The 25020-nt window shown below is 37.4% G+C and overlaps 1 pseudogene; it reads left to right on the plus strand.

The window, feature by feature from the left end:
* Window positions 1-330: 330 nt before the first annotated feature.
* The window catches only part of LOC124775295, a 119958-nt pseudogene continuing 95268 nt past the window's right edge, over window positions 331-25020 (plus strand).

Raw genomic sequence — 25020 nt, forward strand, 5'->3', positions numbered from 1 at the left:
GCTGCTCTGTATGATCCTACCTCTACATTTTTAGAGTAGGCACGAAAGATAGTCTTTCATTTATTACTCATTCCTGAATATCTCTCAACACTTAACTTACAGGTCAGTATGTCACCAACTGAACTGGTAATTTTAATGGTCAAATTGTAAGCATAAGAAACGTGAACTTGAATAGGATGTGGTAGATTTATCTGTCTAGTTAAATTTTTATTTAAAATGACTAAGGAAGTGAGACTAGTTCATTAATCTGTTTTATGATCATAAAGTGTTAAATTTTAATAACTACTGCAAGTTTTTGTCAATTTTCTGCAGAAGCAAGCTGGGCATATTATGGAAGAGCTGAAACAACATGGCAGACAGCCACATCCTAGATCAACGGCAAATCCACTTTCCGCACTAACTTTCTGGTATGTACACAATTTTGAAATTGTAACTTAGACAGGAAAGTGAATGAACATGAGTTATTCTCACATTAAAAGCTGAATGGAATTTTTTTTTTCTAGGTGGACTTTAGATTTTTTCAAGATAGGACTTAAGAGGGAGATAGAAGAAGAAGATTTGTATGAACCACTCCAGGAACACAAATCAGATTATCTTGGTGATAAATTTGAAAGGTAAAGTAGAATTGTCAACTATTCTGCTTATTGTAGGGTTTTACATGTTATTCCTGAATACTTAGTAAGATGCAAAAAGAATTCACAAAAGATTAATTTTGGCAAAGATAAGTCAGATTTACAAGAACTGCTTTTTCACTCTTACATCTGAGACAACTCACCAAAGTTTTGTTTTGATGCAATCAAAATAATTTAGGCATTGTTAATATTTTTGATTATAAAAAATTTCATTATTTGAGGTTCTGGGAGGAAATGGTTAAATTTGAGATACTAAGTTCATATGAGGGAACTATCTTAATATTTGAAACTTTGTACATGTAAAGGAGCAGAATGTAAACACAACATATCATTTTCATAATTGTAATGGATATTCAGAAACAATAATAGATTACTTATTTTACTGTGGAAGTTAAAATTCCTGCTGAGAATGAGTAATCTCTTACTGTTAAATATATTTTTGTTTATTAAATCATTATTACACGACTGTGGGGTATTTCCACCTGCACAATTCAGAAAAATGGTGTGGGTAGGAAGGATCCAGATGGTGCAGGCTGTGGAATAGTTATTGAAGTAAGGCACATTGTGTTGGGCAGCATGTTCAGCAACTGGTTGGTCTAGTTTTCTTTCCCAGTTTGTCAGTGGACATTCATCCAGACAGCCAGCATGAGTTGTCATGCCCATGTAGAAAGCAGGGTGGTGGTTACAGTTTAGTTTGTAGATGGTGACTTTCACAGGTAGTCCTACCTTTCATATGGGATGAGAGAGGCCTGTGATTGGACTGGAATAGGTGGTCATGAGAGGATGTATGGGACAGTTCTTGCATCAAAGTTTATTCAGGGATATGAACTATGAGGCAAGGAGTTTGGGGGCAGGGTGGAGTAGTGATGGACAAGGATACAGCATAGGTTTGCCTGTCTGTAAGAAATTTGGCTCCATTATAATGATTAAGGTGGTGGAACATTCTTACAAAATGGCCATGCAGTTCTTAAATTATTCTATTGACAAACTGGCAGATTAAAACTGTGTGCCAGACCGAGACTTGAACTCAGAACCTTTGCCTTTCATGACCAAGTGCTCTACCAAGCACAAGAGGAGATGACCTCATTCTAGAATTAATGTTTCCATTTCAGCCCATTATTCACAATAATAATTAACTCCAGTACATTATACTTCTTGTTGCTTTGTATTTTCGACCTCTAAACTTACACAAGCAAACTTATTTGTCTCAACATTTTGTACTTTGTCGTTCTCAATTCATAACCAGTTCATATTTCACGAGCCACTGGGCTGCAATGTTAGCAGAATATATGCTCCTCTAACAATATTCTACAGTTGGGTCATTAAGTATTGCCATGCGCCATCTGCACAGCATATATTCTTCGTTCTCTTAGATACAGTCATCATTTTTAAACAGATTAAACAGCAATAACTCCATTAGCAAACACTGTGGCACTCCATATTGTTTCCTGTAATATGAGTGTATCCATTCTCCTGGTTGCATTTGAATGACAGTTTTCCAACTTTTGTATCAGTATTTCATGGGCAATAGCATCAAATACCTTGAAGAAAACCAAAAACATTGAAGATAATTTGTTTTGCTAATAATTGTATATTTTTTCCATACTGGCAATACCTGATTCCATAGATTCACCTTTTCTGAAAGTGTTCTGTTTTTATCCAGATAATCAATGAATCTATTATACAAAAGCTTGCCCAGGATGTTTGAGAAACAAAAATTCTGTTCGTGAATCTGATCTACAGTTGTTGAAATCATCCTTATTTCCTTTCTTGTACACCAGCACAACCCTGCCTGTCTTCATTTTTCTGTAAAACTCCATCTCTAAAAGACATGATTCTTCAATTTTTTTTTTCCTAAGTATGTTTCTTGGACTAATTCTTTCCATTTTAAGTTCTCTACCACATTTAAATAATCCAAATGAAGCTGACAACCAAACCTTCAGATGTCACTCAGATTGGTACCAAATGTATGTCAATAGATTATCAATCAAAATACCGATTTAGTTCATTCTATGTGCTGTCATCCAGTAGAACATGCATAAAAAGTAATTAAAAGTAACACAAGAACTACAGGTACATAAAAATTGTATCTTTCAATGATTGTTTTGTATATATCATGTGGGTGAGATGGTAGTGCAGGAGGTCATTGTACCAAAGGTCCTGTGTTCAAACCCCACTGGTAACTCTTTTGTGTGTGAAACTGTTACATGGGAAACATTTTGCTGACATGTGACAGGACTTTTCAGTGTTTGTGGCAAAGTTCTTTTGGCTGTCTGCTTTTGCTCTGTTAGTTGAAAGTAGCAAACCTACATAGTACATTTGTATAGATAGGTGTGGTGGTCTGTTGGACATCTGTGACAGAACAGACATAACTCATGATGCAGTTAGTTCATTTGCAGTTTCACAGAATAAATATAAAAAATTGGAACAGTAGAATAAAGAAACAACTGAATCATGTGCAGAAGTATAAATAGATCCATACAACACTTTTACACAAAATACATTTAAAAAATTATCATTGGACCTTGAACCCAGGGTCCTTGGTAAGACAGTTTAATGCTCTACAAACTTCTCCACAGAAGCTATATCCACTAGCTTCTAAGTTATGGTTTTTCAAGTGCTCTGTAGCTCTGGTGTTAATTTAAAATTAACATTTATGCCCATTTTACTGGCCACCAGCACATAGTATGAACTAAAGAGTTCTGGTTGATAATATATTGACATAAAACATTTGGTACCTATCTGAGGGTCTGACATCTGGAGGTTTCAGTGTGAGAAATTAGATAAAGCAAGATATCAAGTTCTTTCTCGCAATTGCAGACAAGATCATATGTCTATAAACACAATTTTAATTGGTACTGAATGTAATACGTTATCTTTCCTTATATATAAATTAGTATTAAGAATTGTTAGTGGAAGGACAGATGTTAATGCTTCTAGTAGTCACCATCGTGGGTGTCAAAATGACACTGGACATGTCATAACATAGCAATTTAAGAAAAATCGTACACAGGCATTTGTGTTTCCTGGTCTAATTTAAGGATGGAATAGTATAGTAATCTGTTGTGGCCCTATGGTAGGAATCACTCATTGGCCTGAAGTGTTTTAGAGAAACCACAGAAAACATAATTCAGGATGGCCGGATGGAGATTGGTGCCTAAATCATCCTGAATAAAAGGCCAGTCTGTTTAAAACAGCTCATTTTCATTTGGTTTTTCCTGAGTGTATAATATAAATAACAAAAAGGTTATTCAATAATTTAAAAACCTGGTGCTACACTGTTTATTTCTTGATTTTGACTTGCTGCATACACTACATGCACTATACAAGGATTATTTCCTAATTTAAAATTACACTATCAGCTGACATAAGCTTTGCAATGGTGGGTTTCCACTTTGTGTACTGCAATTTGTTTCCCTGAAAATTGAGTCGGCATTCCTCTAGACCTTTGTAGTAAGGCTTCACAGAAATGGAATTAACAATTGTTTAACAGTTACCTTTTGCCTTTCTAAATAAGTTTTAGTAATCTTTATAATCTCTTCGGGACATTTATTAAATAAATAAAAGTTAATTAAATAACTATTGTTAAATTTGATTACACGATGTTACATTTACCATTGATTATAATTAGGAAGGATATCTCCACTTCAATTGAGTGGTTACATTGATGTTGGAATTCCATCACTAGTGGTATGTTAGCCTAGTAAAGTTTTTATTCCCTAGATTGTGGCGGAAGGAAGTAAAAAAGGCACACACCAGGAATAGTACACCCAAGCTGCTAAATGTTATTGTTAAATGCTTTGGCCTTAAAATATTGTTCTATGGTGTTATTCAGATGTCTGCTGAACTTATTGTGAGGTAAGTTTTACATTTAAATGTATGTCTGAATGAAGTTTTACCATGTCAAAATGATTAAGGTGGTGGAACATTATTACAAAATGGCCATGCAGTTCTTGAATTATTCTACTGTCAGATTGATTATGGGCTTGACTACTAGAAATACTTCCCACATAATTTTCAGTGTAAGTATTATTTTCAGAAAGAGTATGAATAATTATTTAAAAAAAATAATAAATTCACCTTCTCATATTCAGTACAGTAAGTTCCATATGAACACTAACAATGCAGTCATTGAGCACTCAAATAGTAGCAAAGAATAGTGATAGTGAAATACATGAGTAATCACAAAGCTATCATAACCAGTAAGAAAAAATTAGACATGGCAGATGTTGGTGAAGGGTAGTCATCTGTATGTTGTGGCAGTGGGAATATTATACAGATATTTGATGGTACAAGGCTTGTTGCAGAGACCTTCAGATTTGGTAAAATGTAGGCACAATTAATAAACTTTTAATAAACTTAAAATGGAATGCTCAGTGTAACCTAAACATCACTATTCATCTCAATGAATTTCAGTGCTTGCTGCATGTCAGATAGGTATGAAAAACATACCATAGAGTATTTACTTGGTGTTATAATTATTTGAAAACATCCGGTCACCTTTTCATTCTAATTATACAAGAATATAAGAAAAAGACAGTGCTTTCATTAATTAGGTTTTTAAGACTATTATAGTTAGTCACAAAAAATGTTTGTGACACTCTGTTTTGCTTGGGAAAAATAATAATGTTGCCAGAAATGTTGCTAGTCTGAATTTAATACCAGTATTCCTAAAAGAGGAAAATAATGAACTTTATAATATACCTAGTTTTCTTAATAATTAAAATACCTAAGTCTGTCTTATGTAAAATATAGGTCTGTATTTGAATACTAGTAAAGACTTTGAATTTTTATTTGGGTACAGTAATACTTTACTGTAATGCTAAGTTGTATTTAAATGAAGGATTAAAAGGATTAAAGGATTAGAAATTATCTTCACACTGATTCCTTAGGGTGGCACAGCCTCTATTCCTTGGGAGACTTCTGCGTTACTTCATGCATGATGGCGAAGTGGAGCTGCATGCGGCATATATGTATGCTGCTGGAATGGTTGCTTGCTCTGTGGTGTCATCACTTATACTCTATCCCCTATCCCATGCAATGTTCCACATGGGAATGAAGATACGGGTAGCTTGCTGTTCACTGCTTTACAGAAAGGTGAGTGTATTTAATGCAGTTCCACAGCCTTGTAACTGATAACATTAGTAACTAATCTTTTCCTCTGAAGCAATAATAGTTTGCAGTATAATATGCACTCTTTTCATTAACTAGGTATCAACTAATTTAAAGAGTGTTAAAATACAACTGGCCAAAACGTTGTAAAAATCATATTGTTATATGCTAAATATTTCTAGTTATTTATAAGAGCAAAAAGTAACTACCATAGAGGTGACCATTTTTTACCAAGTATAATCTTGAGTGTGTGTGGAATCTGTGACACTCAATCTGTCCTATGATAAACTATCAATGTGTTAATGTAATGGTTGATTTCCTCTTGGAACTCTTCTTGCATGCTATAAAATATCTAATGCTACATGAAAGATTCCTTTCTCTTTTTCATGGAATTCGTAGAGTTACCTTAGCGAACAATGGTATGTAATAGAATGTACACTTGAGCCTTATGTTTGACATCACTGCTCAATTTTTTTTCTATTTGTAGGCAATGAAAATGAGTCAAGCTGCTCTAGGTGGAGCAGTAGCTGGACAAGTTGTAAATCTATTGGCAAATGATATGAACAGATTTGATCCTTCTGTTCTTTTTGTACATTACCTTTGGATAGGCCCATTGGAGATGGTTGTTGTTGCCTATTTCATGTGGACGAGAGTAGGGGTTGCTGCATTAGCAGGTGTTTCCTGTCTGCTAGTATTTATTCCTTTTCAAGGTGAGTTACCAATTTTTGTCACTCAAGAGTAGCTGTTACTCCCACACTAAAAATGTGTGCTGGAATTGTGCAGTACATGAAAACTAAAGCAATGTGGATTAACTGTGCAGGTCAACTAAAATTAACTATCAAAAGGTTTGATTCTTGCCAAAAATTTAGTGCACACAGATGGCACCAAAGACTTTAGTTTACATACCAAGGGGGCATACTGAAAAGTTATGCCTACAAATTTTTAAGTGAAAACCCAGAGCTTTTTTAAATAAAATAAATACTATTCATGTTCTGCATCTTTATTCTTTGTGTCTACACATTTACATCTCAACAGTCACCTTGACAATGGACATGTCTCCCAATGAGAGACCAGCTTGTTGATACTTAAACTGTAGATTTTTTTAGTTCACAGCCACCACCTCACCTCTGTATGCACTGCTTCATCACTATCAACATGAGGTCCTGAAGGTGTTTTCAGGTTTTGGAAACTGATGAAAATCGCATGGGGACAAGTTGGGATTGTATGGAGGATAATGAATGGCAATAAACACAATGTGTCAGCATTGCAGATAATGCAGTGTTTGTGTGTGGTCTGTCTTGTTAATGCTGAAGGAGAGGGTGCTTCATGTGTGGATGAACTTGATTACTGCAAGCTGTTTCTCATGCACTGACATAGCTATGTTAAGACATCACTGTGTTACATGCTAAATTTCAGATCCCTCTAGTGGCAGAGTACTGCAAATATGTAGACTTCATGCAAAAGATGTAAGATTTAATGTTTTGTTTAAAATGCTTTGAGTTTCCACATAAATTCAGAGGCATGCTCTCGTATGAGTGGTCAGTGTGAAAGTCTTTCTCTGTATACAGGTCCAATGAAAAGCAGATACTATAAATGGATCATTTTAAATGATAAGGAAAGACCACTCAATAAATAGCAGGTAATATATGCATGCATGCATATTTGCATGTGTTCGTATCTACGTGCTGTAGCTCAATAAAATTTATTCAGCTAGCTAGCAAGTTTTGTTTCCCTTATGTGTTCCTATTGATGACTCTAATAAGCTTCTGCTATTTGGAGAGTGGTCTCCTTTACTCCTAAATGATATCAAATGTTGTAAATGGAGAGTAACTGTATGCTAAATTTCAGCACCTCTGACAATTGTCTGAAGAAGCATTATTTCTCTTTAAGTGTATAACCCTAAGAACCTTGCTATTTGTCAATAGCAACATGTTGTGATGCCAAGATTGCAAATAAAATGTGAACAATGTTTTCCTAGGCACATTAAATGGTCAGGAAACATGTCGTTAACTTAAGAGTAATGAACACATGCTGATTAACCCTTTCACGCCCCTGGAGTTCATCTTAGAGACATGGAAATATTGTACATTTTTAAAAGAAATTGGTACCATTACAAAAACTGTGTATACATTAAATACTTCAGTTACATGCATCAGGGTATACTTTGTTGGGCTTAAAGATTGCAAATGAAAATGTCAGCCAACTGATGTTCTAATAAAGCCTTTTTTTGTATGGCATAAAAGGCTAAAACTACAGCACTATCTGCTACATTACATCATAGCACATTGCAATTTCTGTTCACTCAAAAGTATAGAATTAAATAATCATTTACTTGCCATGAAATTCCATTAACTTGTATCTTGTCTATCTACCAGGTTATGCTGCTAATGAGCTCAAAGGCATTCTGGAAATAGAGTATGTGGTATCAACTTACACTCCACTATAAACAATAGCATTCTTGAGGTCTCACATGACCAGCAGTTGTAGAATATGTACTGATACCTACCTGTAATTTGACAGAAGGGTGGAGCAGGGACTGGAGGAAGCAAGGCTGGTCCTCACATGAACCACTGTGGGGTGAGGAGTCACGTGGGATGGGAAACAAACCATTCCTGCCCCTTGCAGTGCTGGCACCATAAACTGTGCTTCATGCTTCCACACCAAATTTAAAAAAATCTGAAATGTTGTGTGTAAACAAAACTGATTTGTCATATGTATTAACATCTTTATTAAAGACCCTGACTACAGCAATTAAGTACACTTGTCACCAGGGAAGGAATGGGTACTAGATACAGTGAAGTGCAACAAATTAACACATCAGACAACCATGCCATCTACCAGAGGGTATGTCCCATTGTACCAGTTATTAGTTTCTTCCCATTCCATTCACATATGGAGTGTGGGAAGAGTGATTGTTTGAATGCCTCTAAGCATGCTGTAGATTGATAAAATATTATCACAATACCTAAGGAGCCATACATAGGTGATTGTAGTATATGCCAAGAGTCGCAATTTAACTGCAGACTACTACCTGCTTTACCCACAACTGAACCTATGTCATCATTCCATTTCATATTGCTACAAAGGTTTTCACACAGATTCCAACAGTAACTCATTGATGTTTTAGTCATAGGATACTAAGTTTTTTCATTTTGTGAAGAGCACAATTTTAAATTTTTGAACATGTAAAGCAAGTTGCCAATCCTTGCACCACTTTTAAATCTTATGAAGATGTGACTCAATATTTATGCAGCTTCATTAGAGAGTACTTCATTGTAGATAACTGCATCACCTGCAAAAAGTCAGAGGTTTCTATTAATATTGTCTGCAAGGTCATTAATATAAAAGATGAACAGAGGCCCTCCAACACTTCTCTGGGAACACCTTCAGTTACTTCTAAATCTGACAACTCTCTCTCTCTCTCTCTCTCTCTCTCTCTCTCTCTCTCTCTCTGATAGCGTGCTTGTGCTCCCTACTAAAGTCCTCAATCCAGACACAAATTTCCTTGATACTCCATATGATCATACTTTTGACAATAAGCCTAGGCATGGAACTGAGTCAAATGCTTTACAGAAATCAAGAAATACTGTAGCTATGTGACTGCCTTGATTGAAAGCTTTCAGAAAGTCATGTGAGAGAAGTGCAAGCTGGGTTTCACATGACCGAAGTTTTTGGAATCCATCCTGGTTGGCACTGAGGATATCATTTGTCCAAGATACCTCATTATGTTAGAGCTCATACGTTCTAAGATTCTCCAACAAATCAATGTCAAGGATATTGGACTTATCATAGATGATGTGACCTTTGCTTTCTTCCAAGAACTGGTCACTCTGACAGTACTGTCGGCTAGCTAATCTTGACCACAGCCAAAAATTGCTGAACCCATCAGACTTCCATCAACTTCTACCAGTTAATTTGTTAACCAAATGCCACCCGTAGTAACTGAAGACTATTTCTGAGGGCCAAAACTGGTTATGATTGTATCGTAAAACAATTGTCAAAAACCTTAAAATGAGTCAACTACCATCTCTGCAAGTGGAATGTTGCTTTTTTCAAAATTCAGGGATAGGAAGTATTAGTACAAAAATAGAAAATTTTCAATAATTTTATAAGAAATTGTGGGACTGTATATGCCATGTGGAACTTGTATTTAGAATATGACACACTGTGGTTTTGCTGTCGCGGAATTTTAAACAGTTTTTACAGAGGCAAAGACAAAAGTACCATCAGTTCCGTTTGTTACAAAATCTAATGTTCCCCATAAAGTCCAGTGCCATTTATTCTGCAGAGGCTTCATTTTAATTTCACTCACATCTGTATACCTGCCATTTTTACATGGTTGTGCCAATCACAAGTAGGAATTACAGTGTGATCATCAGTAAAACCGTTCCCAAAGACTTAATTTACCTATTAACAACATGGGTGCACATCTGGCAGATTACTTTGATCAAGAGACTGATCTTATTGACGAACTTTATAATTTCTTGACAATTAGATAGCTCATAGAAAACTTTGACTGTGAGCTTCTTTATCTTACAAGGGAACCTCCCATCGCACCCTCCTCAGATTTGGTTATAAGTTGGCATAGTGGATAGGCCTTGAAAAACTGAACACAAATCAATCGAGAAAACAGGAAGAAGTTGTGTGGAACTATGAAAAAAATAAGCAAAATATACAAACCGAGTAGTCCATGTGCAAGATAGGCAACATTTAGGAGAGTGGAAACTTAGGAGTGCCATGGTCCCGTGGTTAGCGTGAGCAGCTGCGGAAGGAGAGGTCCTTGGTTCAAGTCTTCCTTAGAGTGAAAAGTTTAATTTTTTTTTTATTTTCAGGCAATTATCGAAGTTCAGGCACTCACACACAATCAACTTCGCTCTCCAAAATTCCAGGACATGTTCAGATTTGCTTGGACATATGCAGGATTTGACGGTCTACACACGGAAAAATTTGAAAACGTTAAAAACATATGTTTTGACAGAGCACAAGGAAAACTGTGCGACTGTGAAACTGTTCATTCATTTGTTGCAGTTTGTGACACTCTTGTTTTCGTAACTTTTTTGGGAGTGGTTATTCACATCCACAAGAAAACCTAAATCTGGCAGGTAGAAGAATCTTTTTACCCATTCGCCAAGTGTATAAGTTAGGTGGGTCGACAACATATTCCTGTCATGTGACGCACATGCCGTCACCAGTGTCGTATAGAATATATCAGACGTGTTTCCCTGTGGAGGAATCAGTTGACCTATGACCTTGCGATCAAATGTTTTTGGTTCCCATTGGAGAGGCACCTCCTTTCGTCTGCTAATCGCACGGTTTTGCAGTGTGGTTGCAAAACATAGACACTAAACTTATTACAGTGAACAGAGATGTCAATGAACGAACGGACAGATCATAACTTTGCGAAAAATAAATTTTTCACCTGAGGGAAGACTTGAACCAAGGACCTCTTGTTTCTCAGCTGCTCATGCTAACCACGGGACCATGGCGCTCCCGGGCTTACACTCTCCTTGATGTTGCCTATCTTGTGCATGGACTACTCAGTTTGTATATTTTACTTATTTTTTCATAGTTCCACACAACTACTTCCTGTTTTCTAGATTGATCTGTGTTCAGTTTTTCAAGGCCTATGCACTGTGCCAACTTATAAGTAAATCTGAGGGGGGTGTGATGGGGAGGTTCCCTTGTTAGAAAGGATTGTTAAGTTTGAATTTGCTGCGTAGTAGTAGATTTTATACTAACAAAATACATGTGGAGAGCATTAGTAATTTATCTGGTTATATGAACGGATTGAACAACCCGCCCTCCTCCCCCTTGCTTCAAACTACTTATTCTCATTAACTGTTAGGGGTCCCTTCATATTAACTTTATACGCATGTGCAATTTTGGCAGTTTAACTTCTCATCTGCCTTTCATATGTCACTATTTAACAATTACATGAAAAGTGAAGACTGTTTTCTTAGTTTGTTAATTTTCATAAATGCATGCATTAGGCATATGCTTCCTAAATTAATGTTGAAACATTTTTCTATTGCAGGCCTTTTGGGGAAAAGGATGTCATACCTCCGAATGAAAACAGCTTTGAGATCTGACAAAAGGGTTAGGTTAATGAATGAAATTATTTCAGGAATTCAAGTTATAAAGTTGTATACATGGGAGAACTATTTTGCAAAGTTAATTGAAGCATGTAGAAGGTGTGTATATGGAATGCTTTGAATATCCGTGTTTACATATATATATAAATGCACTGCTGTAAGGCTTTCCAAATGAGAGAGAAAAAGTATTTTAATCACTTTCAGGTTGGAAACAGCCTCTATTAGATCAACTGCTTATGTCCGCTGCACAATGTCATCTTTTGGAATATTTGTTACAAGGTTTTCTATCTTCATCAGCATTGTGACCTATGTTCTACTTGGTGAAGCAATAACAGCAGAAAAGGTAGCAGTATCTTTACATTTTTAGAAGATAAAATGGAAGTGTCTCAATTCATTGACAATTTCTTTCATTCAGCAAATGTTCATTTTTCAGGTTTTTGTAGTAATAGCATACTATAATCTTCTGGCTGATACTATGGGTGACTGCTTTCCAAAGGCAATTATTTTTGGAGCTGAATTTTTGGTATCAACAAAAAGAGTACAAGTACGTATATATACATATATTTTTTTTGTTGGAACATGTATTTTCTCTTAATAGTAAATAATTGCTGACAAATGCCTTTTCCAGAGATTCTTAATGAATGATGAAATAAAAAAGTTACCAGACTACATGGAAGAACACAATGTAGATTCCATCACTCAGTATTCAGATGATGATGATGCAGGAATTGATCTAATGGAGGCATCAGCAAAATGGTCTATAAATAATACAGAAAACACATTAAATAATGTTAACTTGACTGTGACACCCAAGCAACTTGTTGCAGTAATTGGACCAGTGGGATCAGGAAAGGTTAGTGGAAAACTGTGATAATTACTCAACACTAACAATTTCAGATAATTTCACCATTAAGCAAGCAATATTTTATGGTATCATTCTTAATGTAAATTAGAGATTGGGATCTGGCCCTTAAGTTATGGGTGAGTCGCCTGCTGGCCAGTCAGGATGAACAGTGCAGTTTCCTGGCCAGGACATGGACTGTGGAGGTGGGAGTGGATAGAGTTGTGCGGCGGACCATCAGTAAAATATCCCTGGTTGAAAAGTAATTTCCTTATCAATTATAGGGGTGAAATCACAGCTGGAGGGAAGTTTGTTGTTCTGTGGGGTAGGAGCTACAGGCAAGCAGTTTGCCAGTGGCAAGCAGTTTGCCAGTGGCAAGCAGTTTGCCAGTGGCAAGCAGTTTGCCAGTGGCAAGCAGTTTGCCAGTGGCAAGCAGTTTGCCAGTGGCAAGCAGTTTGCCAGTGGCAAGCAGTTTGCCAGTGGCAAGCAGTTTGCCAGTGGCAAGCAGTTTGCCAGTGGCAAGCAGTTTGCCAGTGGCAAGCAGTTTGCCAGTGGCAAGCAGTTTGCCAGTGGCAAGCAGTTTGCCAGTGGCAAGCAGTTTGCCAGTGGCAAGCAGTTTGCCAGTGGCAAGCAGTTTGCCAGTGGCAAGCAGTTTGCCAGTGGCAAGCAGTTTGCCAGTGGCAAGCAGTTTGCCAGTGGCAAGCAGTTTGCCAGTGGCAAGCAGTTTGCCAGTGGCAAGCAGTTTGCCAGTGGCAAGCAGTTTGCCAGTGGCAAGCAGTTTGCCAGTGGCAAGCAGTTTGCCAGTGGCAAGCAGTTTGCCAGTGGCAAGCAGTTTGCCAGTGGCAAGCAGTTTGCCAGTGGCAAGCACCCCCCCCCCCCCCCTCCTCCTCATCCTACTGCTCACTCACGCCTTGGCTACAGCATATAGCTCATTAGATTATGCTTAAACCATGGTGCTCAACATGACCAAAGGTGACATGTTCCTGCTCCAGGTGATGGTCAGTGTCAGCAACAGTGAAGGACTACACAGGCCAGAGAACTGTTGTGTGATGCTTCTCATGGTGACCCATATCCTATTGGTCTGCTTTAATTTGATCACGTTATTGTGAAACTTCAAATGTGTTGAAACATTATCTCTGGTACTAGTGGACAATGCCACAGCGGCTGTTTTGGTTTTACATTTTACCCATGAAGGTGGTTTCTCCTCCTCCCTGTGACATACGGTACATACGCCTTGTCATCCACTTCAGGGACTGGAGGGGTGTCCTGTTGCCTGCTCTGAAACAAGGTGCCCCATAGCTGCCTTTGCTTGATAGTCCAGCCTGGCTCCAGCCATTCCAACCTTTTTTAAATTCTTCTTATTCGTTTACATCTGTTATTGGTTGACAGTCATCACTGTTCTTTCCTGAAATTTTATACTGGCTGTATAGTTAGTTTTCTTGTGGTGGTGGAGGGTGTGGAAACATTGCTCAGATGCAGAGGGTGTGTCTCCAGTTGCATAACGTGTCCTGGGGGCCTCCAGTGGCATTCTGGGCAGGGTAACTCACCCACATTCACCCTTTTGTGCCCCCTTCTATTCTTTCTATCCCTTAGCTTTCCTGATTCTTGCAAGCGATTGAGTTAATTAGGATTTGCCCTTTGAGGTCCCTCTCTAATATCTACTCCTAGCTTGAGACACACAGGATTAGGGGGCTGATCACCTCACAGCTTTGTCCCTTTTAACTCATTCATCCAGCTGTCCATCTTGATTATTACTTATTTTACTTATTGTACATGTAAATAAGTAAAATAAACAATAACTAAGAAAATAGGACTCAAAAAATCATAACACCAGAAGTTAAAAAAAGTACACCAAGCTTTCCACCTCTGCTAAAATATTGCTGCATGGTATGGCATCCATAACAGATGGGATTGGGGGACATTGAAAAGGTTCAAAGGGCAGTACATTTTCAATTATCATGATGTAGGGTAGTGTGTGTCGTGGATATAATACACAAGCTTGGATGGAAGTCATTAAACCAAAGCCATTTCTCATAGCAGTGAGGTCTTTTCATAAAATTTGTCACGATCTTACTCCTCCAAATGTGAAAATACTTTTACTCACATCTACATAGGGAGAAATGATTGTAATAAAAATGAATTGGACCTTGCACTGAAAGCTTTAGGTGTTAATTCGTCCAACATGCTATTAGTGTCGAATGTTTGGGAAATAGTCAGAAAGTGATTGTGTGAACTGTCTGCCAGGCAGTTAGATGTGGATTGCAGAGTGGTTTATCTAGATGTAGGTTACAGGCCACATCACTAAAAGGACTGCAGCTTTATTTACAGTTTCACTGATCAGGTGTCAGGTTTGACATAAACTAAAGTAATTTGATACAGTTAACCAATAGTGGGTGGTTAAAAAACAAATTTAAATTGTTTGCCTGTAACAAACTATAAGAGACAGAAACACATTGTGCATGTCACTCCATAGAGGAAGGTTCAAAGTTTTAACACAGCTGTGCTGTTGTTTGCTTGACACATGGCAACTACTACACGAGAGATTATTTTGCATGTTGCAATTCACACAAAGTTATGACTGGTGTACAAAATTCTTCGAAGCTGATTTCATGTGATGCATGTGCATGTGATGAAAATATTGAACATATTGGAGATACGTTCACACAGAGCCCTCGGAAGTTGACAAGATGGGCAGGCCAGGAACTTAAACTTCTTCAAGCAATGGTGAGGTGTGCTCCGAAATGACACTTACATATGAAGCCTTACAAATTGCAGTTACTGCAGCAATTGCATTCTTGTAGCTGTAACAGAAGGTTCAAATTTTGCATTTCAGTTTTCCATGATATGGCAGATGATACTTTATCCAAATGACTCACCTTTTCAGATGAATTGGTTTCATCTATCTCATAAAGTAAACTGCCATAGTGTAACAATTTGGGAGTTACAAAATCCTGGAGTTGTGACTGAGCATAAGATACACACTAAAACAGTTTTTTATGCTGTTTCCGTTCACAAAATTTATGGGTCTTTATTTTTCTCGGTGTAAAGCCCAACATGAATGTTGTACCTGGACATGCTACAAAATTTGTTTCCTCAACTTCACAAAGAAACCAAAGATTTCATTTTATGCATGATGCCATCCTTCCTCACTTCCACCTCAAGGTGCACCATTATCTTAATGACACTGTCTCGTGACATTGGATTGGGAGTGATGAACAAAAAGATCTTGTTTAATGCTTTCGACCTCCTAGGTCACCAGCCCTCACACATTGCAATATTTTTCTGTTGGAGTATATAAGACAGTCTTTGCCTCACCTATGGCAGCTACTCTTAAATAGCTGAGAAATCAATTTGCTGAAGCTTTTGATTCAGTAAACAGGGGCCTGTTGATTTGTGTGTCGAGTGAAGTGGATTACAATGTACGGTGCCCATGTGGAATGTACGCTTTAGTATCTTCGTCAGTAAGAAACTTTAAACCTTCCTCTTTCTGGTGATGTGTGATGTGTGTATGTCTTTCATAGTTTGTCTGCACAACATATAAATCCTTCAGGTTCCTCTTAAACTGTCTCTATATTATCTGAAATGGTTTAGAAAAATGTTGCATCTCCCTAATGGTATGGTTTAGTGCATGTTACTGTCAATATCTGTTCTCCATCTCATTCAAAATGGTAAAGTCTCGCACTTAATTTAATCAGTTGTTAGTATCATTAGGTTCTCTTAGTACTAACAAATTGTTCTCCACATTTAGATAGTGTCGGAAGTTCCATGCGGCTTTTCGCGGATGATGCTGTAGTATACAGAGAAGTTGCAGCATTAGAAAATTGTAGCGAAATGCAGGAAGATCTGCAGCGGATAGCCACTTGGTGCAGGGAGTGGCAACCGACCCTTAACATAGACAAATGTAATGTATTGCGAATACATAGAAAGAAGGATCCTTTATTGTATGATTATATGATAGCGGAGCAAACACTGGTAGCAGTTACTTCTGTAAAATATCTGGGAGTATGCGTGCGGAACGATTTGAAGTGGAATGATCATATAAAATTAATTGTTGGTAAGGCGGGTACCAGGTTGAGATTCATTGGGAGAGTGCTTAGAAAATGTAGTCCATCAACAAAGGAGGTGGCTTACAAAACACTCGTTCGACCTATACTTGAGTATTGCTCATCAGTGTGGGATCCATACCAGATCGGTTTGACTGAAGAGATAGAGACGATCCAAAGAAGAGCGGCGCATTTCGTCACAGGGTTATTTGGTAAGCGTGATAGCGTTACGGAGATGTTTAATAAACTCAAGTGGCAGACTCTGCAAGAGAGGCGCTCTGCATTGCGTTGTAGCTTGCTCGCCAGGTTTCGAGAGGGTGCGTTTCTGGATGAGGTATCGAATATATTGCTTCCCCCTACTTATACCTCCCGAGGAGATCACGAATGTAAAATTAGAGAGATTAGAGCGCACACAGAAGCTTTCAGACAGTCATTCTTCCTGCGAACCATACGCGACTGGAACAAGAAAGGGAGGTAATGAGTGGCACATAAAGTGCCCTCTGCCACACACTGTTGGGTGGCTTGCTGAGTATAAATGTAGATGTAGATTTCATGTTGTAATTAATACAACACACATACTGTTGGTAACAATTCTATCCAAAGTAATTCTGTGCATAGCATATGTTAATGAAAAACTGTGAATTATTAAGTTGTTGTTAATGTTATTCTCCATTGTGCAAAAAAAGTTTGCAAATGAAATTTTAATCTTTTATGGAAATGTAAAACTGGAATACCATTTTAGATCTGACAAGACAGAAAATCAACTTTAGCTGTTTTTGCTCTATTGTAGTAAATGTGCCTCTAAAGAAAGCCTGAATCACACTTACAAAATCACTACACCAATTTTTGGTATTATAACATCTGAGTCAGCTCTGCACAATCAGCTGACAGCTGCTTGAAGTTCAGTAGGGCACATTTCAACCTAACAAAGGGGTTTAGATCATTTAGCATCAACTTCAAAAAGATGCTAGTAATGTTGCAATTCTAGTGATTGTTTGATTTGTAGGTATAAATTTAGAACCAAATTATGTAAGCTTTACTTTGATTCCTTGGTGATACTATTCAAACAAGATGCTTTATAGTGGAAAAACTGATTTTTAAAATAATTTGTTACAGTCATCGTTACTCCAGGCAATTTTGAATGAACTACCCTTATGCTCTGGCTCACTGTGTGTGAAAGGGAAACTATCTTATGCCTCACAGCAACCGTGGCTGTTTGCAGCATCATTGCGTCAAAACATATTGTTTGGTGAACCATTTGACAGAAGAAGATACCGCAAGGTAGTGAAGGCATGTGCTTTAGAACAAGACTTTGCTATGTTCCCATATGGTGACCGCACACTGGTTGGTGAACGTGGTGTCACGCTAAGTGGTGGGCAGAAGGCACGCATCAACCTTGCTCGGTAAGTGCAGAAATCCAATACTAATGTTGATTAACTCTTGTTATATTTTGAATGTGACACCATGCAGCTGGTCTTCATATTTGTTTTTTTCGAATTTCTTAACTGATACGTCAATAATATTTTGTACTTGAAGATGCTTTTGCAATATGTTAACCTTTACTGTACCATAGCCTTGGCTGATGACTTAATCTTTAAAAAAATTAACTAAGGCCAGGTTGCTCCAGTACTCAATGAAAATATTTCAGGTTCGTCAGCATCTTTGTGCAAACAAATACCAAATGAGAAACACTAAAAACGGAGTATTTTTGACACTAACCATCTACCTCCATTGTCCGTTCAGGTCAGTGTCAACGAGAGACCTGAGCATGTGGACTACATGATCAAAATGTTTGGACATTTAGTGATGAATTAAACTATTGCAACACATAATCAACGATATACTTTCTTCAGTTTCTCTGAGTAAAATCACAAGTTGCAAAAGTAAAAAAGTGTAAACATTAGATACAGAAAAGTAAATCTATACAAAATCTGAAAACACACAATGATCTGTTGTTCACAAACCTGTGTGTTTCAGTATAACTGGACATGAAGCACAGTCCAGTAGGTGCAATGAAAATTGCAAAGACTGTAATATGTTTGTTTTGATGTAAAATGTGTATGGACAAATTATGCAGCCTGGTTTGAACATTATATTTTTTCTACTGTAGATCTGATGGTTTTCATAAATTTAATAATTTTTATCTTGCAATATGATGAATAGCATGAAAATATAAATACTTGTCTAAAATTACCTATTTCTTTTCCAGTGCTGTTTACAGAAAGGCAGACATTTATTTGCTAGATGATCCACTGTCAGCAGTTGATGCTCATGTCAGTAAGCACTTATTTGATGGCTGCATCTCTGGTCTATTGAGAAATAAAGCTTGTGTGTTGGTAACTCATCAGCTACAGTTCTTAAAACAAGCAGATCAGATTTTAATATTACGAAATGTAAGTATGGGTTTTCAAAAAACAGTTCATTACTATACTGTACAAGCAATTTGAATGAATACAAAATAATTCCTAAAAAACTATTTCAGTAAAATGTTGTGATAAACAAATCTAAAAATTTTGTCACTGTATCCTACACAGTTCTTTTGAAACAGTGCCATGCCTTGTAAAACGAAGTAGCTGTGCTTTTCAATAATGAGTCTGCAAACACGTTCAGACCAGAAAACAAATGGTACGACTGGACCACCAGACCCACTCCACAACACTATTGTCAGAAAACAGTATGTTTACTCAGGGCCTTGACTTGCCCTTAGCCACTAATGGCTACAGTAGACTAAAATTCAGGATGGAATAACAATATTAAAAGAATAGACTTCTGCTGACCACACGGAGGAAGTGGTGCATGGCAGACTGGAACATTAAATAACTGCTTAAACAGTAAAATGGGGTATCCAACAAAACCAGGCTGCCACGCATATTGCCATGGAGTTTCACACTGTGAGGTACCCATTTACCTTCACTGATTACTTGCTTGTGTTGACAAAAGCTGAAAAGTGGTTGCATGTCAGATGTCATGACCTAAACCATTCCTTTCACAGAATGTACAAGATGTGATAAAAAATACAGTGAATGTTTTTTCAGTGGTAACTGTTGACACCAAAACTATTTGTTGTAATTTTTCAGATAGCCTGATATGTTGAGACAGGCAGCGTCAAGTTGAAACACGGTCTGGATTCTCGGCCATCATCCAGACATGCAAGAGTGAGATTGCGTTTACTGTATATTTTGTGTATCATGGATTTTGAATAATGTGTGAAGTTTAATTTATGTTTAAAGTTTCAAAAAAAGTGCTAAAGAAACACATGAAATGTTGAAATTGGTGTATGGTAAAAAAGCTGTAACTCTAAAGACTGTTTACAAGTTGTATGAGTGAGTTAAGTGGAAATGAGTCAGTAGAAAATAAGCAATATTTGGGATGCCCAGCCTGAGAAAACCAAAGAAAACCTGCAAAAATTGCTAGTTACTGGAGAGCTCAGCAAACTTAATCTTTTGTACAGATGCATGCAACCAATTACGAACTATCAGTTGAAACTGAGACAAGTGCAAAATTTGTTCCCAGAATTTTGAACGAGGAAAGGAAAGAAAATTGAGTTTGCACACAGTTGGGCCATCTTCATATAGACTTGGACTTAATGTCCAAAAATGCAACTTGAGATGAGATGGGTCTATGGGTATAGCCCTTAGGTGAAAATTCAGAGTTCCCAATAGAAAACCAGTCAAATTTAAAACCCTAAAAAGGCATGTTAGTCAATGAAAATCAGTTGTGCTCATTGTTTCTTGAGATACTAAGGGCCTAGTAAGATCAGTTCATTCAAAGGAGAAGAAAGGTAACTTTTGCAAAGGCATACTGCACCATTCATGTAATTATGCACAAAAAGATCTGAAAAATAGGACAATGGCTTCCCTCATCATGAAAATGTGTTGTTGTGTGTCACTTTTTATTCACAAACTTTTGGTTGGATAGGGTTAGCTGGTCCACATTTGCCTTCCTCACCAAATTTAGCACTGTGGCTTCTGGTTCTTCACAAAAATTAAAACTGTGTTAAAAGGAGAAAGTTTAGACGCCATTTCTGACACTGAGGTGGTCACAGCAGAGCAGCCCCTTCCGAAAGAAGCCTTCCAGAAATGCTTTGTGATGGGTTCAATGTCCAGATAAGTACATTACTAGCCGAGGACAGTACTTTCAAGGAGATTACATCAAATTTCATGTAAGCTGCTGGAAGATGCCTTTGCCATTGGAAACCCATCAACCATAAGGTGGTCATTAATAATGTTTATGTAGTCCACAGCTATTATGGTGTCTTTGATTACTACTGCAGGCCCCATGCAAGCCCAGGTGAATGCCCCCATAACGTAATACTGCTCCTACTGGCTTGATCCATGGCGCACTGCATGTTTTGAGCAGCTGTAAGCCTGGATGATAGCATATCTGGACGTGACCATCAACCCAGTTTAAAAATAAACAGGATTCGTCTAACAAAGTGACATTGATTCCATTAATCAGTGCTCCAATCTTGATGATCCCATGCTCACTGTAATCGAAACTGATGTTGTTAAGGCATGGGAACATATACGGGTCCTCAGCTGTGCAACAAAATGTTCAACACTGTGTGCTGAACAGTGTGCTCTGCATCAACACACTAGTGCTCTGCACCAGCACAGTACATCAGGTATGCCACAGATCACAGCCTATACTGTTATAAAGTGTGGGCACGCCTCTGATCACTATGTTCTGTGATAAGATATGGATATCAAACTTCCTGTTGCCTACTCATGGTTTCAGCCTTCTTTAACCGCATTCCATAGACACTGCAAACAGACGATCAGTTTCACTGTTTGAGATTGTGACAATAATAATAATATAATAATAATAATAATAAAGATTTTATTGTCTTTAGGCCATTACAGCAATTGACAACGTCAAATGAAGTTACAATTTATAATACAGTGTGATAAGGTATTGACTACTTAAATATTTTAGCTTATATTACAATCAATGTACAGTGGGTCATCTGTTAGATTACTGCATTTTACAGTTGAAGAATTCATTGATATCATAGAATGGGTGGGCAATAAACCATTCATGCAGTCTTTCTTTGAATGTATGTTCAGGAAGATCCTGTATGGCATGTGGCAGCTTATTAAATAGCTTGTGCCCTGTGACTTCATAGCTGTTTATTGATTTTGATAGTCTGTGGTAAGGCGTGTATATGTGTTTGATGCTTCTTGTGTTGTAACAATGCACATTTTCTCTACGTTTCACATCTTGTAGGTTCTTCTTCGTAAAGATTAAGACATTGTATATATAGAGGTTTATTACAGTCATAATTTTTTGTTTAGTAAATAAGGGTTTGCAGTGAGCCTTATGTGAAGAATTTGTAATTATCCTAATGGCTTTCTTCTGCAATAATAGGATGTCATGTATATGACTACAGTTACCCCACAAGATAATGCCATAGGATATTATACTCTGGAAAAATGCAAAATAAGATGATCTGATGTATGTTTCAGGTACACAATTTCTGAGTTGTCTCAATAAATAAATTACTCTAGATAGTTTACTACTAATATAGTTTACATGTTGGCCCCAGGATAACTTTTCGTCTAAATAAACTCCCAGGAATTTAACAGAACTAGGGTCATCAGATAGTGGCTTGTCTCTTAGAGTGAAGATTATCTGCTGAGTTTTATTTTCATTTAGCAGGAAACTATTTGCTCTGAACCAATATGCTGCATGAGTGAGTGTATTTTCAGCACAGGTTTTAAGATCATTAAGACTGTTACTGCTATGGAGAAAAGTCGTATCATCTGCATACAATACAGTGGTGGATCTAATAAACGAGGGGAGGTCATTGATCATTATCAGAAACAGGAAGGGCCCCAGTACAGATCCCTGAGGCACACCTACTCTAACATTTTCTATGTTTGACATTTCCTTACCAACACAAACTACCTGTTTACGGTTGTTGAGATAAGCTTTTAATAGTCTGAGACTGTTTTCTTTGATGCCGTAGAATTCTAGTTTCTCTAGTAGTGGCATGTGCTCAACACAGTCGAAGGTTTTGCTTAGGTCACAGAATGAGACCTGAGCAAAGCCTTTGTTCTCAAAAACTTTGAGGATGTAACTGACTACCGTGTTGATTGCATCAATGGTCGACAGATTCTTCCTAAACCCGTATTGTGTAGCATTAATTATTCCTAGATTCTCAAAGTGAGATGATAATTGTTGGTACATGATGCATTCTATTACCTTGGAGAATGTGGGTACTATTGAAATAGGCCTGTAGCTAGATGGAGAGTCTTTATCTCCCTTTTTGTATACTGGGACGATCCTAGACAGTTTTAACTCGTCAGGAAAATATCCCTCAAGTAAGCACTTGTTTATACAATGGGTTAAGGGGTAGAGAATGCAGTCACACACTTTTTTTAGCAGGTTGGATGATATGCCATATATATCTAAGCTATCAGATGATTTCAGTTGTTTTATGACCCCTTGTACATATCTAGGCGATACTTCGGAGAAGGTTACCATGCTTGTGTTTAGTGACTGTCTACCCCAATTTTGGGAGAGTAACTCCGATGGACTAATGTCTGGTTTGATAATTGTGTCTCCTATTTCTTTCACTGAATTAATAAAAAACTCATTGAGTGTTTGTGGTGGGATATTAATTTTGTCTTTTTTAGTATCTCTGGCAGCACTGTTAATTACTTTCCACGCAGTTTTGCATTTATTGGTGGAATTATGTATGCTGTTGGCATTGTAGGTTTTTTTGGCTTGCAGGATGGCTTTTTTGTATTCATTCCTGCGTTCCACATAGGCTGATTTGGCACAGTCGGACTTCATACTATTGTATATATTGTACAGTAACAAAACTTGTTTCTTTAGATCTGTCAGCTGTTTAGTGTACCATATATTTTGTCTGTTCTGAGATCTGGATTTGTGGCTGCTGTCCATTATTTTTATTTTCTTTATGGGAATACTATGGTTAAATAGGGTCAAGAATGCATTAAAAATCTATCAAATATTATTTTGGCTGGCAGATCATTACTTGATGTGTAATGTCCATCAACACTACAATGGCCAAACCAGTCTCTGTCAGCAAGGGAATTACGAAATGTTTTAATTTTATCCTCAGTTATGGGTCTGGTAATCACAACTGTTGGGACAGGTCTGTTTGCATTGCACCTATTGAGGGGAATTTTACTTGCATAATTTAGAGATACGGAGTCATGGTCAGAGAATGGGAACACTACAACTTCGCATGTGTTTTCAGTGGTCTTGAAGTTTACAAAGATGTTATCTAAACATGCTTTGTTTCTTGTGGGCCTGTTATTAACATGATGTAAATTGTATTGTCTTAGCAAGTTTTCCAGATCTGCAACACTACCCTTACATTTAGTAACATCAAAATCAGCATTCAAATCGCCTCCTATTGCAATATCATAATGTAGCCATTTAATATTACTTAATTCACTCAATAGCATGTCCATTTTTTCTAAAAATATGTTAATGCTTCCCTTTGGTGATCTGTACATGGATACTACTATTAGCTTATGCCTATTAATGATTATACCCGTAACTTCAAAGTGCTGTTCATCACACAAGGAATTTAGGTCTAGTTTGGTTATTGTACAATTGAGTGACTGGTTGGAATAAATTGCCACACCACCTCTAATGTGCTTTTTCCTACAGTAGCTATTTACTATACTAAAATTGTCAAATTTGGCAACTGCAAGTTCATTCTCATTAGCCCAGTGTTCACTCAGACAAAAAATATCAAACTGGTTATCAAGTCCAAACTCATTTATGAAAAGTTCTTTATCTTTCAGTCCTTGAACGTTAAGGTAACATATTTTAAGATCCATGCTCTTATTGCTAACACACTGAACACTATGGTGATTGGTTTTCAAACGTTTTTCAGGGCTTATCTTTTGGATTTCTGCCTCTTGTTGCCTTTTACTAAAAAATTGTTCACTTGGAGTGGTAGCACATCTACTGTTGTATACCTACTCTTCCCTCCTTGTGATGATATTGTAGATGAAGCTGCTACTAGAGGAGTTGATGTAACTGCTGTTATGGTGTCTGGAGGCACTGTTGTGGCACCTGGTGACTGAGGAGATAAGGTGGTTGCTTCTTCTTCTTCTCCTGCTGTTGAATCTTGCTGGTGAAGTGTGATAGGTACTGCTGCTGCTGTAGGCATTGTTCTGGCAACTGGTGACAGTGGAGATTTGGATGTTGCTTCATCTTCTGCTGCTGTTGAATCCTGTTGATGAAGTGTGGTAGGTATTGCTGCTGCAGCATTTGTTATGTGTGTAGGTACAATTGCTGCTTCCACCTCTACTTCT

The sequence above is a fragment of the Schistocerca piceifrons genome, chromosome 2 (genome assembly GCF_021461385.2).
Source record: "Schistocerca piceifrons isolate TAMUIC-IGC-003096 chromosome 2, iqSchPice1.1, whole genome shotgun sequence".
In the NCBI taxonomy this organism is placed as follows: Eukaryota; Metazoa; Arthropoda; class Insecta; order Orthoptera; family Acrididae; genus Schistocerca; species Schistocerca piceifrons.